Source organism: Triticum aestivum, unplaced genomic scaffold, assembly GCF_018294505.1.
Source record: "Triticum aestivum cultivar Chinese Spring unplaced genomic scaffold, IWGSC CS RefSeq v2.1 scaffold51229-6, whole genome shotgun sequence".
NCBI classification, from domain to species: Eukaryota; Viridiplantae; Streptophyta; class Magnoliopsida; order Poales; family Poaceae; genus Triticum; species Triticum aestivum.
The window spans coordinates 5,275-23,197 of NW_025229052.1; the positions used below are offsets into that span (position 1 = coordinate 5,275).

Genomic DNA, 17,923 nt, shown 5'->3' on the forward strand with positions numbered 1-17,923 from the left:
AAGGATATGCTTCCAAAGGACAAGGAATTGCCCGAGAGTACGTACGAAGCAAAGAAGGTTGTCTGCCCTCTAGGGTTAGAGGTGCAGAAGATACATGCATGCCCTAATGATTACATCCTCTACCGCGGTGAGTACGAGGATTTGAAAGCTTGCCCGGTATGCGGTGCATTACGCTATAAGATCAGCCACGATGACCCTGGTGATGTTGAGGGCGAGCGCCCCAGGAAGAAGATTCCTGCCAAGGTGATGTGGTATGCTCCTATAATACCACGGCTGAAACGTTTGTTCCAAAACAAAGAGCATGCCAAGGCGATGCGATGGCACAGAGAAGACCGTAAGAAAGACGGAAAGTTGAGAGTACCCGCTGACGGGTCGCAGTGGAGAAAAATCGAAAAAAAGTACGGGAAGGAGTTTGCAGATGACGCAAGGAACGTATGGTTTGGTCTAAGCGCAGATGGCATTAATCCTTTTGGGGAGCAGAGCAGCAACCATAGCACCTGGCCTGTGACTCTATGTTTGTATAACCTTCCTCCTTGGTTGTGCATGAAGCGGAAGTTCATTATGATGCTAGTGCTCATCCAAGGCCCTAAGTGTCAAGACCCTGATTCCAAGTCACAGCGATCTAGCCAGTAACACCTCATATCACTTTGCGGCCTCACGCACGGTATCCCACGGGTGTCGCCTTACCATGGCCCGGGACCGTTTGCGCCTTTTGGCTCACGTATATGATAGTGTCGCTAGCATCCATATGACAGAGAACCCGGGCCGACATGGCTAGTCGTGAACCCAAAGCGGCATAGACCTATGGAGACAGGCATACATGAATCACATCAAGCATGTCGGTCATCAGTGAGTGAATCCGGGCTGTAGCACTGGGCTAACAGGACTCTGGGGAACCTGGGCTGTACCAGGCTAGGCAGGACTCCGGATGTCACCGCGTGACATTTCCCCGAAGGGACAGACATAGGAACGACGTGAAACACATGCCGGCCAGTCAAGTGTCCTGAGCAGTAGTGCTGGGCTAGCAGGACTCCGATGAACCGGGCTGTAGCGGACTATTATGGCTCGAGGAACACTAGACTACATTTCCCCATAAGAAAGACTGCCAAGGATAAACAACTAGATTGTCGGATCCCACTCATACCAATCATTTCAATCATACACACAATATGCCCGATATGAGTACATACAACATGGCATCACAACAAAACTCTACAACTCAAATACTTTATTTAAAGGCTCCAGAGAGCCATACATAACATGTTCATACAGATAGGGGTCACATGACCCGACACTCAAGTCATACAATCATACAAGCACAAGCGGAAGCAACTAGTCTGAGTACAGACACTAGAAAGAAAGAAGGCTTCTCGAAGCCTGTCTATCTACATAGGGCTCTCCATGGCCAGGATCACCACCTGGGTGGCTAGTCACTCGTCGACGTCAAGGTCTACGTAGAACCCATCGGAGAGGCACTACAACAAAAACTGTCAGTAGAGACGTCAAATTTCATACCTAGGGACATGTTATTTCACCTCTAGGCAACTGTAGAGTCGTTTTAGTAAAGCGTCTTCCCACAGACCGTCTCAAACCAGGTAGACACGCTTGCTAAGCGTCTTTACATGACATGGGACGCTATATAGAAACGTTCAATATCATGTCTACACAAGTAGAGACGTTATGTTAGACATGCTCATATCACATCTCTACTCTCATAGAAATGTTTCATTTGCGTCTCAAGACCAGGTGAGGCGCTTGTGTAAATACGTTCATCATGGGCCCAGTACTTTATACACGTCATGTAGAGACATTATATTTATCTTTAAATGTACATAAGCAACTCCATACAGATGAAATGTTTTACTTTAAATATGGTTTGATTTATTTCAAATTTGTATTTCATCATTTTAAATTCGATCATTTGATCATGACATGGCCGCACATGCAGATTAATTCAATAATATCATTATATGAAGGTACCATTCCACGTCATAGATTGCATTTGCAAACATCGCATTATCAAAATTGGCAAGCTGAGTAGATACTTACACCAAAGTTCACAACTGAATAATAACAGACTCCCTCCGTCCGAGAAAAGTTGTCTCCATGGTCATTTTACAAAAACACCCTCAGCTAATTCCCGACAAACGACGCAGCCCCGCCGCTCGTCTCCCCCGCTCGCTTCCCAGCTCGGCTCCCCGTGCCGGAGCTCCCTGCTCCCCTTCCCGCGCCTGAGCTCTCCCGCGCAGCTTCCTCGAGCGTCGCCTGAGCTCCCCCTCCTTGGTCCCTTCCTCCACCCCTGCGGGAGATAGAGTAAAGGTGGATCGGCGGACTCCCCAAATTACACGCTTGGGAGCTGAGGGAGGAGGAGCAGGCGGAGGGCGCGGCGGCGGAGGCCGCAGAGGAGGAGACCGAGGAGGGGCAGGAGGCGAGGAGCACCTCAGCCATGTCGGCGTAGCGCTGCTTGTCATCGAGGGTGCTCCCGTAGTCGCTCTTGATGGACCAGGAGTCGGCCGCCACGGATCCTGGTCCCGAGCATCCGCTTCGGGAACATCTCCGGGTCCTCCGGCGGCCACCGTATCCCCGCCATGCCCGCCGCCCGCTCGCCGGAGATGGATGCTCAGCCGACCACTCCCGCCCCCGCAAAACAGAGTGCAAGTGAGAACTTCAACGCTCACTAAATTTCAGAGCTCAAGTACTCTGCTTTGCTGCTTTGCTTTAGACGTTCAAGTACAGTAGATGTTCTGCTTTGCTTTTCTTTGCTGCTAAACCAAATGCTCTGCTTTGCTGCTAAATCAAATCTCAGGGCAATGGGGCTTCAGGGAATTTGGGTGCTGAGGGTTCTTCTGTCAGGAGGAAGCATGGTGGTGGTGTACAGAGGATAATTCCCAGTTCGTTTTGGTGAGTTGAAGAGCATTCCTCCCTGCCCAGCCCTGCCTAGTTGAAGAGCATTGTCTACTTTGGTAAAGTAAAACAATTTTGTCAAGCAAAGCTAAGAATTTGTACAGGCAGTAGCACTGTACTGACAAAATTGAATTTCTATTTAAATTTGTACAGGCAGCAGCACATAATTTAAATTTGTATAGGCAGCAACACCGAATTTAAGCTTGACTGAATGTAGTACACTGAATTTAAGCTTTGAAAGAAGAATCTAAATAATTCTAACTTAATTCAAATAAATCCAACTTAATTCAAATAAAATCGAAAATTCAGTCACTAGTGATGGATTATGCTCAACAAAATTACCAAGTTTAGTGTAATTCAGTCTAAAATTGACAGCAAACTGTTAAGGCTTCCATATTTTGTTATTTTGGTTAATTAAAAACAAAATCTATGTGATGCAGGTTTGCATGTGAAGACCTTCACTGTGCACTCATCATGTAAGCCACTTTGTACTCTTACTATGCTGTCGTTTCTCTGTCTTTCTGTCAGGAAGGATTTGGGGATGTTTTCAGAGATGTTTTCCTTCTCCCATTTTAGACCATGATCATTTTAATGCTACAGTTCAGAAACAAAATTTTTAGTGAAGATGATCTTAATGGTGATACTGTCACAACAAGAAGTTTAATTAGCAGTCCTTGGTCTTTAGAACATCAAGGAAATTTAGTTGATGAAAGCACATTCCATGAACATCAAGGAAATTTCAGTAAACTCTAGTAGGATTTTTCCAAGTTAGTGCTTGCAAAATTTGTTGGGATAGCACCAATTGAAGAGAAGCTTGTCCAACATCGTCTGAGATGGTTTGGGCATATTCAGCGCAGGCTTCCAGAAGCTCCGGTGCATAGCGGACGGCTAAAGCGTGCGGAGAATGTCAAGAGATGGCGGGGTAGACCGAATTTGACATGGGAGGAGTCCGTTAAGAGAGACCTGAAGGATTGGAGTATCACCAAAGAGCTAGCTATGGACAGGGGTGCGTGGAAGCTTGCTATCCATGTGCCAGAGCCATGAGTTGGTTGCGATATCTTATGGGTTTCACCTCTAACCTACCCCAACTTGTTTGGGACTAAAGGCTTTGTTGTTGTTGTTGTTGTTGTCGTAGTGCTTGCAAAATTTGTCACTGTCAATTGAAATATGAGTGTATGTTTTCATTTTCCAAGCTAGTGCTTGCAAAATTTTCAAGCATTGACATAACTTGACAGTATATGTTCACTAATTTTAATCTTGTTTTCTAATTCTAGTTTCAAGTACAGATCAGTATGGTTTATAAAATTTAGGACCATGTGAATAAAATGCTTTCAAGTAAGAAGATGATTATTGGACTATGTCTGTTTTCACTGCTCACTGCTAACTGAATTTTCTGAAGCTAGCATTTAAAAAGTGATGTCTGTCTTCCCATCTCATTGCTCACTGCTAGCAATGATTTATACTCCAGCAATTTCATGATTTGTACATTGAGCTCTAGCAGTTTTAGCAATTTCATGCAATTACAGTACCTTGTTCTTGTTGTGGCCAAATTACTCCTATCATATACTCCTTGTTCTTGTTGTGGAAATTTTGTTTAGAAGGGCCCCTTAAGAAGATGAACTATGTGAATAAAATGCTTTCAACTAAGAAGATGATTATTGGACTATTGAGAAAAAAAACTCTGGTCACTGAAGATGACTGTTTCTCCCCCCTATGCTGAAAAACTCCGCTCAATGGTCTAAGACTTGGTCCTTGATTAAAACTGTCATGTCTTTTTTTCTGCTTGTTCTAATCTGCGAAGTAGTGACTGGGTCAGCTTGAATTTAGTCACAAGTTTGCTTACTGAATGCAATATGTATGTATGGAGTACTGATACAGTGTGGAGTGCTGCTGTTGATTGGGACAACTAACACCAGTATTCCTGTGATTAGAACATGGAGCAAATTGGGACAACTAATGGCAGTATTCGTTCAACTCAAAAATGATTTTCTCTCTATAGTTTGAGCCACATCCATGACCTGAAAAACAGTAAACTCAAACTGTCTGTAACAGTTAACTGTTTCTGGGATTTCTGTGGTCCTTTAAATTCAGGTCATGTACTCCTGGGAGTTGTCTGAACTTTTTTGTTAGAACCTGGGAGTCGTACATGACCTGTAGAACATCTAAAGTTCTGTTAAAACATTCTGTAATTCAAGGTTTGGTCTTCAGCCCTCTGTTGCAGCATGTGCCGCCCAACATGACCTGTAGAACACTAAATGGATGCACAAGAAAAGGAAAATGGCAGCAAGGAGGGAGAGGATATTTTAGTAAGGAGTGGGTCTAAGATCTTACTGTAGTTAAGAGTTCAAAACAACAGTTGCCTGTTTTTGCAAGTTCAAATAAAAAATGAATATTGTTCCAAAAATTATATGGAAATTACCCTTGTTAAGTTTGTCTCTCTGAATTTGCTGACCCTGCTGTGATATTATTGTTAATAATGACTTGTTCACCGTTCTATTCTTCCTAGGTTGTGGTACACATGCATGTTGAGCCTAGGTACACAGATGACTCATCAATCGAAGCTTGCTACAGGTGAAATTGTGAGTGTTTTCTACGCAACCAGAGAAAGCTTGCTCGTAATTCAGGCAAGAAGGGGGCGATGAAGAGGAGGCCGTGAATGTGTTGATTCAGGATCCAACTGGATGATCCGCCGGTGCTCTAATCCTCAACAAGTTCACATCAATCTGATCTACAATGATGCTACCATGATGCTACCCAGACAATCTCACACCAATTTGTCCATATGACAAGAATTTCAGGGCGGGGGCGCTGGTACCTTCAACAGCAGCACAACGGGGGACAAAGAAGAAGATTGGGGCCGCCTGGACGAAGATCGGGAGCTACACCACCACTAGCAGAAGCAGCAGAGGTGGAGGAAGATGGCAACAGCAGAAGAGGACGGAGTGGCGGAAGGCAGCGTGCCGGCGGCCGAAGCGGACGACCCAGGCCTTGCGAGCGGCGCACGTAGGCGGCGGGGGTCACCTTTGTGGCAGCTGCGCAGGTGGGCGGCGATGCTGGGGACGCGAGCAGGACGACGAGGAGATGCCGCCCATCAGCCATGGAGACGCCGCCCGTCGAGTTGTCGCCGGAGAGGAGCAGGCGGGCGGCGACGAAGCTTGCCTCTGTGTGCGCAGGTAAGCAGGGGAGGCACAAGTTTGCAGCAGCGGGACAGGTGGGCGGCGGCGCAAGTGCGACTTCATCGTCGGCTGATCCCTGCGGTGGCTGGGGCACGCGGTGCCCGCCGGCGACGAGGGGAGACGGAGGCTGGGTGCGCGGTGCCCGTGGGCGTCGGGGGAGGAAGAAGGGCAGATTAGCATGAGATTTAAAATGATAAGGTCTTTTTGGCAAAATTACAATTGAACTGCGCCGGTGACAACTTTTCCCGGACGGAGGGAGTACAAATAAATAAAAAATATCCTATAGTCTAGAACTATGTTTCTCAATTAAGCTAAAATATAACATAAGGAACAATACTTTTTCATTCACAGACTAATCCTGGCTCCCTTTTCAAATCCTGAACTACCCAATTACTCCTGGCTCCCTTAATGCACTCTCTTTTCAAATACTGAACCGCCCTGGGAAAGCAAATGAACAATGTTTTTAGACAAGTGCAAGATAAGATGTTCTTTGATAAATTATAAGTGTATCATACAAATGCTTCGTTGGAGTGGTTGGCTTAGTTTTTTTCTTACCTAAAAACAGCCACAAAGATTTCGATAACTAAAATATCTTAAATGTGGATATTGGAGCATACTTGATGGTTGTATGGAAACATACTTACATGTGAGGAAGGCCAAGCAATAACATAACCAGCATCTCCTGCTGTTTGGAGTTTTTCATATGGTCTAACCAGTTCTCATCTCCTAGATATAGCTACGGACAGAGACTGCAACATATTGTTCTCCAAGCATGTTTCCTTCAACCACATATGTTCTATATTTACTCCCTAAAATTCCATTGGCCAAGGGTTTGTTTTTGCTTCTCAAATTGATCGAAAAGAACAAGACTTCAGTTTTATCACACTTTTGCAAGAAATAGAACATTTGCTATTAATAAAACTGGGAAGATTTCACTTTACGCAAAGAAGGACAATTTCATAGAGAATTAGACCAACTACAATTATACAACCGTTTGGATACCTAGCATATATGTACCTGCTTATTGACTTGGTGAAAACCACCTAGCCTGACTGCACTGTTATTTTCAGTATGAGCATTATGCAATTAAATAGTAAGAGTTATGAATGGAGAGATATAACCAGCTCAAGAATGATAATTTCCAAGAGTTCTGATATCATGTACTAGGAATGCACTAAGCAGCCCTATTCTACACATACTTTTGATCAGCTTAGATTAAGGTTTTGTTACAACATAATAATTTATTTTGAAAGCTAAACATGCATGGATGATGCAAACAAATAAAGTACTCGTCATGTAAACTAGAAGTGTATGTGTGTTTTCTGTGCTGGCCTATAGTGCTGAGTGATCTTGCGATGTTGTTTCCATCATATATTCATTGTACTATAATGTAAAGCAATGCTAACATGCCAGGCCCGAAACATTTTAAGTTCATTTATGTGATTATAAATTATCAAATGTAACCGTGACCATAAATCAATGGATTATGACATGTTTAATCATAGTATATCACTTTCTAGCCGACATTTGGAAGTTAAAAAAATAACCATTAATCATGAGACAAATAAACAAGGAAGTGGACTTAATGAATTTTATCATCAAACTGCATGAGCAAAATAGCTTGCCATCTAACCTTACACCTCCAGTCCGTGCTTCCTTTGAAATGCTCTCCCCTGAAATGGACAAAGAGATTGTAAATAATGTGCATGCTTTATCAAAAGGTAACACCTGTTGGGCGTGAAAAAACATGACCATTTTTCAGTCCCAGGAATGGCAACATCGTTAGACATTTATGTTTCTCCTAGAGATAGCAAGGCTAGTATATAGGCCACTGAAGTAGCTAAATAATGGACGGTGAATGAAATCAAATTATTCGCTATAGGCAGAATTAAACTAAGAGATAATATCATCAATCGCAAATGATAGCCATTATCAGATAAGGACTGCCAGATAGCAGAAAGAAGAAAATCCTCTTTCGAAACAGGAGAAGCAGAGCCAAATCACCAGAGTAACACCTATATAACTCTGTTCTACTTCTGCACATATATAGTGAACATTTCATTAAGCAAACAATTACCATATTTGCATATTACCACTGAAATAGTTGGTTTCAAACAATCATATATTTTCTCCCTATCTTTTCTTTTCTTTGCTGAACTAGATGTACTATTCATGTTCATAACAAAAGATACATTATTCTTCTATTCTCTAATTCACAAAGGTGATGAAATAAATTTAAGTAAAATATGTTATGCGATCTTTTTTTTTCCTGGGTGAAACAGAACATGCTATGTGATTGTTGAATACACGGATGCAATCAAAACATGGATGCGCCATTTTCGTGTCATCTGTCCATTTACTTGGTTGTGTGATGTGACAATTCTCAAAATGTTATCAATTTTCTACTAACTTCGAATCTTAATTCCATTTGTTTCACAATGCAGGGGGGCGGCTGTGGGCTGTGGTAGACCAATTTGTACTACTTGCCAGAAAGGAGTAACTACGAACAGACAAGGGAGGAGGCTAGACAGACCTTCAAAGGAAATTGTTTGTCCTGTATGACCGCATCACTTGGGATCAAGTGGAGTGAGTCCAATAAATAGCACTCAGGCATGAAACGTCAGAGGTCAAATCACGCGCTGGTAGCTCCAAGGCAACAACGTCGATGGCAACCAATCCCCGCACAACGACTAGAGTTTTGCCAGGAGGGACGTGCGCAAGGGCGGATGGCAAAACGGCGACAAGGAGCCGAGCCAAAGGTGGTCTCCGGCGCCAACACCGCCGCCCTGCAAATCCGTCATTGCCACGCAACAGGTTGTACGCCAAACATGACGAGCATTGTACATGCTGGTAGTTTTTCACCTCTCCCCAGGATCTGTAAACAACACGCAACCCAACCGAGAAGCAATCAAACCGAGCGAACTGTATGTACGCCCAACATTCAGAAGATTTTTTTATTGGTGTGAATATCTACTCTACTCCTACCACGGAGGTAGTTTTTCACCTCTCCCCAGGATCTGTAAACAACATGCAACCCAACCGAGAAGCAATCAAACCGAGCGAACTGTATGTACGCCCAACATTCAGAAGATTTTTTTATTGGTGTGAATATCTACTCTACTCCTACCACGGAGCAGGGAGCCTGCAGTTTGCAGAGTCGAACAACAAAAATTGACAACGATTAAGCAGGAAATCAATTTACTACACAAGTTTGAGACACTAGAAGAATTCGAGGATTTTCCGTACCAGCTTGAGCGATCAGATCACAATATGCAGGGGCACGACGAATCTGGGGTGGCTACCCAAGGCGGCACGGATGCACGCCCATGCTTGCTCTGCATATTCCACCTGTAGGTCGAAGACGAAGATGTTCCTCGTAGCAGATGCTTCCTCCGACCTTAATCTGCACATCCCCGGCCCCGCCGCCCTCGTCCCCTCCATACTCGCCCAAAACCTAACCACGCAGCCGGGATAAGATCACGGCGCACCGCAACATCCCCTCCTCCTTATGCTGCCTCCGGCGCCCGATTGAGTGGCCGGTAGCCACGCCCCTCGGCGGGCACAAGCACAACCCCAAGCTCGCGTCGCGCCGGCCGCCTCAGCGCCGCAAATCCCGCCCGAGAAGTGGGACCACGGCTACCTGCAGGACAGAAACAGAGCGGAGAGGTCAGGATTCGCCGGCCCGGGCAGCGGAACGGCACGCCCGCACCAAATCACGGCCACCAGAACGAACCGCGGGATTAGAGCCGCCGCCGCCGCCTCAAGCGTGCCGCCACACCTGAAAGGGGGTGGACGAGGAACAAGAAGCCCTGAGGCACCCGCCGGCCGGTCTCTGTCCCCCAACCTCCGCCGCATCAAATCGCTCGCCGCCCATCGAGTCTCCCTCAAGTCCGCCACCAAACAAATCGATCGCCGCTCCTGTGTGGAGGCGATGCACATCACTGGCCGTGGCCAGGGAGGGATCCCATTAGATGGATTAGGAGGTTGGAGAAGGAGATAAGTGGGGAGATGGCCGCGTGGGTGAGAGAAAATACACACAGGGAGATATTTTCTGGCTGCAAAAGAAAATAGGAGCGCCGAGGGCCAAAATATTTCCTCCAAACGAAATTCAGGAAAACATAATTTTTATCATTTAAAAAATGACAATTTGTTTCTGTTATAGATAAAACAAGGAAAAGATTTAAAAACAGTCGGATGATTTCCTGGTTTGTCAGTCGCCTCGCGCGCCGTCTGATCGGACGCAATCATGTGGCACCAAGCGCGCTCGGAGCGCTCTACCCATCAGGCGAGTTAGCGTGCCCAACCCATCCTAGTTACTACTCCCTCCGATCCGTGGAATACGTAGCATATAGCCTACTCGCATAAAGGTACATGGTCCCTTTTTTTTTTCTTTTTACATCACACTTAGTAGTGCTTTGCCAGGTATTAACATATATGATACTGCAAATAATCTCAAAATAATATATTTTTTAAACAAAAATCTTAAGATGAAGCACTTAGCAAGCACCAAACAAGGATTCCAACACCATTTTCTTGACACTGGTCATGGATATTTGTTGGATTTGGTACTAGCAAGTTCAAGGAGTCATGGTTGCTTTGGATATAGCAATGTTTAGAGTAGCGTCCTTGATGTTGTGGCCGTTCAAGCATCCCCATCACAACAAATGTGGAGCAGCTGGGTTGCCGTTGTAGTATTGTCGAAGTAGTCGTGCCATTGTCGTCGGAGCAGCACCACGGCCGGTAAGCATGCCATCGCAACATCATCGAAGTACGCTGTTGTCGTTGTAGTATCGTCGAAGTCGTCGGACCATTGTCGTCGGACCACCGCTATGGCGGGTAAGCATGCCATTGCAACATCATCAAAGTACGTCATCGCAGCATCACCGTGGTCGTTGAAGCACGCCATCGCAGCATCGTCGTGACCATTTGAAGCATGCCACCGTCACAGTTGGTTACTGCATCGTCGTGGCTGTCGAAGGACCCGTTGCGGCCGTTGAAGCATGATGTCGCAACATCGTCGAAGCGGTCGGGTTGCCATGTAGCATCGCCACGGCTGTCGAAGCACGCCACCGCAACATTATTGAAGTAGTCAGGTTGTCGTTGTAGCTTGCCGCAACCGTCAAAGCACACCGTGGTCGTCAAATCATGCCACCACAACATCATTGAAGTAGTCAGGTTGTCGTTGTAGCTTGCCGCAACCGTCAAAGCACACCACGGTCGTCAAATCATGCCATCGCAACATCATTGAAGTAGTCAGGTTGTTGTCGTCGTAGCTTGCCTCAACCGTCAAAGCACACCGCGGTCGTCAAATCATGCCATCGCAACATCATCGAAATAGTCGGGTTGCTAGGGCAACATCCTCGAAGTAGTCGGGTTGTCGTTGTGGCATTGTGGCGGCCGGCGAAGCACAGAGCCGTCGTGCCATCCCCGCGGCCGTCGAAGCACGACATCGCAACATCATTGAACCAGCCAGGTTGCCATCGTAGCATCGTCGTGGCTATCGAAGCACCTGCCGCATCCATCGAAGCACGCCATCGCGACATCATTAAAGTAGCCAGGTTGTTGTCATAGCATCACCGCAACCGTCAAAGCACACCGCGGTCGTCAAAGCAAGTCGTCGCAACATCATTGAAGCAGTTGGGTTGTTGGCGTAACATCATCGAAGTAGTCGGGTTGTCGTCACAGCATAGTCCCGGTTGCCGAAGCACAGAGCCGTCGTGTCATCCCCGCGGCCCTCGAAGCATGTCGACGTAACATCGTCACGTTTGGGCAACCTTGAGGCAACACAAAGACACTCCCATAACACCGGCTTTCGGCACGCCTCGCATCACGACGGCGCCCCCCTCATAGCACGGGACCACACGAGTCGATACTGCAGACCAGATACGCTATGTTGCAAGGTCAACCACCGTTGTTTCTGTTTGTTGCAAAGTCGGCCGTGCGACGCTGCAAAGCTGGTTCCATCTAGTACAGAAGAAAACCGAAAACGTGGCTTTTCTAGTCTATTTGTTGTTGCGACTGTTAAAAAAGGTATTTTAGTTTAACGATACTTTTGCAACAGTCTATGTGATTAATAGTAAATATTGAATTATTTTTCATTGTTTTTCCTGTATTTTGTTGTTGTTACAATAGCTGCTATGTTTAATTGCAAAAATACGACCAAGTTTTTGTTTTCTTCTACTTTTTCCATCAATCCGTGAAATGCAATCAAGTGAAACCCTGCAAAGTGAAATGCAATCAAGATGTGAGACATACATGGCTACAGACTTGGCAGCATTGACTAGAGCAAGGTGCATGTAAAGTGTTGCTGCGACCAGTCACGACCAGAAGAAAGAAAATAAGGACTGGCCAGTACGCTCGGTGGAAAGCGACACGTGCATGTAAATTCCCACGGACAGATCCAACGGATCAATCTAACAGTGATCCAGGCGGCTGATCTTACACACATATAAGTCGGATGATTCCTAGCACGTGCCAAATAAAACAACTAGAAAAGGGGTCAATGCTCATACATTTGCTTTGTTATTATTTTTTGCATGGATGCCATTAAGAAGCACACATTAGGTCCGTGTCGCTCCACACGAGCGACATAGGCGGTGAACCTAGCCACCATCGACAGTCGGCTCTTCTGCCGTCTTCCCCTCTCACGACTGCCATGGTGCGACGCCGGGGAAAGCCCGTGTGGCAGCGGCAGCGACATGCTTCTTTTTCATATAGCGGGCGTCCTCGTGGCTGGCTCGTGCGGTGCCCGTGAATGGACATTGCGTGTTCTGTGCGGGCGGGATGAAGCTCCTCTCCTTTGGCAGAGAGGCGGATCCGGGGCCCTCGCGCCCAGATCTGGTGTGCGGGCAGCAGTCGGCTAGCCTGGGCGGCCCTGGCGGTGTGGGGTGGTGGCTGGTGCTTTGCCCGATCTGATCAGGCATAGCATGGGCCTCACAAGGGTGTGCGCGGCCCGATGGTGCTCTGGTCGTGGCTGGGACGTGGTGAGTCTGCGGGGAGGTGCAGCACAAGTGGCTCTGCGGCGAGGTTCTGCCACTGTGAGGTCCCTCGACTGCGTGGTGAGGGGTTGATGCTCGGGCTGCGCGGTAGTCCGGGGATGGCGTGGTGGAGCGGCTCGTGGTGATGGTGCAGAGGCACACAGGCGAGTGTTGGATCTTCTGCGTTCTCCGGCACACGCGCGTGGGAGCCTGGTCATGGCTGGAAACGAAGGTGCTTCGTGGCCTCGGGTGGCATATCTCTGGTCCATGGTTGCGTGGTCGTCGGTAAGGATTGGTTCGTGCTACATCCAGTGACCGGACTTTCGGTCGGCGGTTGGTAGATCTAGCGGTTGTTGTTGGTCTGCGGCCTTCGCAAGGTGCGATTGGTTGTTCCGACGATGACCTTCTTCGATTGCAATTTGGCTCGGTGGTGGTGCTAGGTGGGCGTTGTTGTGATATGATGTGCGGATGAGGTGATGTTGGGAGCTTGGGTGAAAGCCCTGTCTTGGTTGTGGGCGCGACCAACAATGGCGGCGCCCGTGGTCGCTGCTTATCTTCTAGGAGGCATCATTGTATTGTCGCCACACCGCTCCGGCGCTGATCGTTGTAGCTCCGGGGGGAACCATTGATCTAGTTTGATCAGACGATGGTGGCGCTTTCGTTTCGTATCCTCCCCCTCCCATGGGTGCTTCGTCTTTGGAGTTGGGTATTGGCGAGCTGGGTTAGTGGAAGATGGCAGTGTTCGCGTCGAGGCTTCTGTGGAAACGATGATGAGGGGAGCAATATTGGAGACTTGGCTATGGTTGAGGAGCAGTCGGCTCTTATCCAACGGCTTGTTTGTTGCTGTGAAGTCAAAGTTGTGGTGGTGGAGTCTCGATGGCATACAATGACAGGAGCAGTTGGTTCGTTCAATGATCGTCTACGGCACTAGTCGTGCCTAGTTCTTCTTCGTGATTCTCCGTTAGAATCAGAGTTGTCATGTCTGGTCGTAGGAAGCTGAGTTCTGGTGCAGATCTTCATACATCTCCACACGGCCTGTACAATGTGGTTTGGGTTGACGATCGCCTACGGCGAAGTCGAAGTCGTCGGCTCAGGGTTAGGGATGGCGAGGACGCCTCTAGGGAGGAGTGATAACAATGCCACATCCGTGCTGTGTCGATGAGGCTCTCTTTGGAGTAGTGTGCGGTGGGGTATCTTATGTGTGTCGCTCAACGGTTATGTTGGTTTTTGCTCGGTTCTTCACAATTAGCCAGGCAATTAGATTTTTGCTTAGTTTTCCCCAATTAAATGAGCAACTCTCCTTTTCTTGTTAATGAAGCAGGAATCCTATCATTTGGAGAAAATATTATTTATTGCACATATATTTTGAAGTGGTTGCTTTTTAGATAAAAATAATAATTATATCAAAATATGATTATAATGTTCCTATGTACAATGTCGACCATAAGGAGGAAGGGCATGGTGGCACAATGAGATCACTAAAACTGACGTTGACCCGGTGTGAACGGCGTGGTGAACACGAGACGAGCGGCTACATCGGATAAAGTTTTGTTTTTTTCTTGTTATTTCCTTATTTTCTGTTTCTTATTATTGTTGTTTTTAGTCTCTTTTTTCATTTAATTTTTTCCACTTCTTTTTCATAAATACAGAAAATGTTCAAAATTTACTTTTTCAAGCTCTCCAAAATTGTTCTGGCATTCATAAATTTTGTTCGCATTCTCCAAAAAAATATCATTTAAAAAATGCTAGTTTTCAAAAACATGTTCAGAGTGTCAAATTTTATTCACAATATTCAATAAATGTTTTAAAATACAAAAAAACAGAATTTTTGACTTTTTTCATGTTATCAAACAAATCCCTTCTAAAATAAATTTTCATGTTTTTTAAAAATTCGTTATTTTCAAAAGGAATGTCTAGTTTTTAAGAAATGTTTGCAATTTTAAATTGCACTCTAAAAAATATTTGAGGATTTTTTCTCAAAAAAATATATGAGTATTCCAAAAATTATTCATGTTTTCAAAAATTATTTAGAATTCCAAAAAATACATTTTTCAAAAAAATTCTTGTATTAAATGTAGTTCACATTTTTAAAAATATTTGACATTTCAAAATTGTTGGCAGTTTAAAAAATAAACAGAAATGTATCCGAGTCTCGCCGCTGCAGTGGGTTATTAAATACTTGCGATTGTAACAATCACCAACAGTCCTCTATTCCATTGGCTAGCGGCGGAAGTTCAACGGCGCTGTTTCCCGAGTTCAAGTTCCCCAACTACTTGATTTTTGGGATTTTTATGCCACGCGTTAAAAAAAACTCTCATTGCGTCTGGTGAGCTGGCCTAGTCGTCTGGCCCTTTGCGTCGCACTCCTATCTCTATTCTTAATGGAGCAGTTGGTAGCCTGGTACTCCGATTTTATTTTCATCCGGTTTTATTTTGTCATCCTCCCACCTCTGGTTTTTTTTCGTCATCCTCCCACCCCACCCATCCCACGCAGCCACCCAAAAAACCCGCGCCCAACAAAAAAACTTCATCGACCATATAAAAAATAAATCGCAATCAATTAAGTATTGATGATCAAATTAGTTACCATATAAAAAATAAATCGTAATCAATCAAATATTGATGGGACATTTCCTTATATTGATGGGATATTTCCTTATATTGATGTGATTTTCCTTTTCTTATCATCAATCATCTCTACTGCCTAAAAAAATGCGTAGCTTTCCTTTTTCTGCCAACCCATCAGATTAGTTACCATATAAAAAATAAATCACAATCAATCAAGTATTGATGATCAGATTAGTTACCATATAAAAAATAAATCGCAATCAATCAAAGATTGATGGGATATTTCCTTATATTGATGTGATTTTCCCTTTCTTATCATCAATCATCTCTACTGCCTAAAAAAATGCGTAATTTTCCTTTTCTGCCAACCCATCAGATTAGTTACCATATAAAAAATAAATCGCAATCAATCAAGTATTGATGATCAGATTAGTTACCATATAAAAAATAAATCGCAATCAATCAAATATTGATGGGATATTTGCTTATATTGATGTGATTTTCCCTTTCTTATCATCAATCATCTCTACTGCCTAAAAAATGCGTAGGTTTCCTTTTCCTGCCAACCCATCAGATTAGTTACCATATAAAAAATAAATCGCAATCAATCAAGTATTGATGATCAGATTAGTTATCATATAAAAAATAAATCACAATCAATCAAATATTGATGGGATATTTCCTTATATTGATGTGATTTTCCCTTTCTTATTATCAATCATCTCTACTACCTAAAAAATGCGTAGCTTTCCTTTTCCTGCCAATCGACCACGTCCAGTCTCCCTACATCTGCCCTCGTTGCTCTGCCTCCCGCACGAAAAAAGCCCTCTCGTTTGACCTCCCCCAAACCCCGCACGATGGAAAAACCAAGCCGCCTGCTTCCCCTCCTCTCGACCGCTCCATACGTCCAGATCGCGGCCCCATCCCCATCCTCCTCTCACGTCACGGCGGCCGATGGACTGCCGCCACCACCCTCCTACTCTCTCACCGCCGCCGTCCTCCCGCTTGCTCGCCTCCGTCGCCACCAATCCCGGCGAAGGCGCCGTTGCTGCTATGTCGCCTACTTTCCCCATCCAAACCCGACCATGGCAACGGCGCCCTCTCATGTGTCCCGCGGTGAGGTTTGGGGAGGCGCGACCACAATCCAGTAGGGATCGCAACGTGGACCCGTCCGCTGGGATGGGTGTTGCCTCCGTTGCGAATGGGATCGAAGGGAGGGACTACTTCGTCGTCAAGGTCGGCGAGGCAGCGCCCGATTGGGAGCCCGGTTGTGAACATGGGAGTTCGTCCCCATGGAGGCGGCGGCCGTGGAGATTGGATGTGAAGCAACCCCACTTGCCGGTGGTGGAGGCTTGCCGTCCATGTGATCCTTTCTTCTCCCGGTATCCCCATTCCTTGCCTCCCATTACAAAAGCGAGCATAAATGAGAGCAGGCGCTGATTTTCATCACTTCATTTCTCATATTTTTAGTTGCTTTTTTGAGATTATACAAGATGCTCCCGATCTGTTTTGTCAAATTACTTGGATCGTCTTATGGAATTGACAACCATCGTATTTTTCACCTCATGTTATTTCTTAACCCTTGTCCCACTAGGCATCCACTACATGTTTGGTAATGACGTGATGTTGAGGCGGCTAGGAGAAGCGGGAGAGAGGGAGAGAGAGTGAGGGAGAGGGAGGGAGAGTGTGTGTGTGAGGATTTGATGGTAAAAAAGGTCGCCAATGTTGTAATATTAAACTTTTTAAGTTAATGTGGCCCCGTTGCAACGCACGGGCGTTCTTCTAGTATAACGCAAGGTCTGGGAGGTGCGCACGATGAGATTTCTGTTCCGTGTTTCATCAAAAAAAATTGAGCTTCGTCTAGAGATTTCTGTTTCGTTTATGGGCAGAGATGGGCATGCCATTTTCGATCCGTGTTTTGTCCATCTTATTAGCTGATTTTATTTACAACCTAGTATTACAAGATTATATGTTATTACTCTTAGAAATGATTATAGATTATTTTTAAACTCTTCTCTAGCCATAGCGTTGTATTCTAAAACGTCTCAAAATCGTCCTAATGTATTTATGCATGAAAATAATAATGAATATGATGCACCTGTAAGAGTGAAATTTGTGACGCTATGCATATCGTCCTAAAAAGCGTCTCTACATAATAGGTACTTCCAAATGTAAGGACGAATATAAAAGCGTCTTAGGAAAAGCGTACCTACTGACATATTTTGTTGTAGTGGGAGCGGTGTTGTCATCTAAAACAGTAATTAAGCAAACATGAGTACAAAGGTACTCAGCAAGTCTT

General features: G+C 45.4%; 1 long non-coding RNA gene across 1 annotated transcript; it reads right to left on the minus strand.

Moving 5' to 3' along the window:
- Nucleotides 1-4,344: 4,344 nt before the first annotated feature.
- On the minus strand, nucleotides 4,345-10,089 carry LOC123174775 (uncharacterized). The gene is made up of 3 exons (XR_006487340.1): nucleotides 9,814-10,089; nucleotides 9,327-9,720; nucleotides 4,345-7,753 (listed from the first exon to the last, which is right to left on the minus strand). It is a non-coding gene; the product is annotated as an uncharacterized lncRNA (long non-coding RNA).
- Between the last annotated feature and the right edge of the window lie 7,834 nt (nucleotides 10,090-17,923).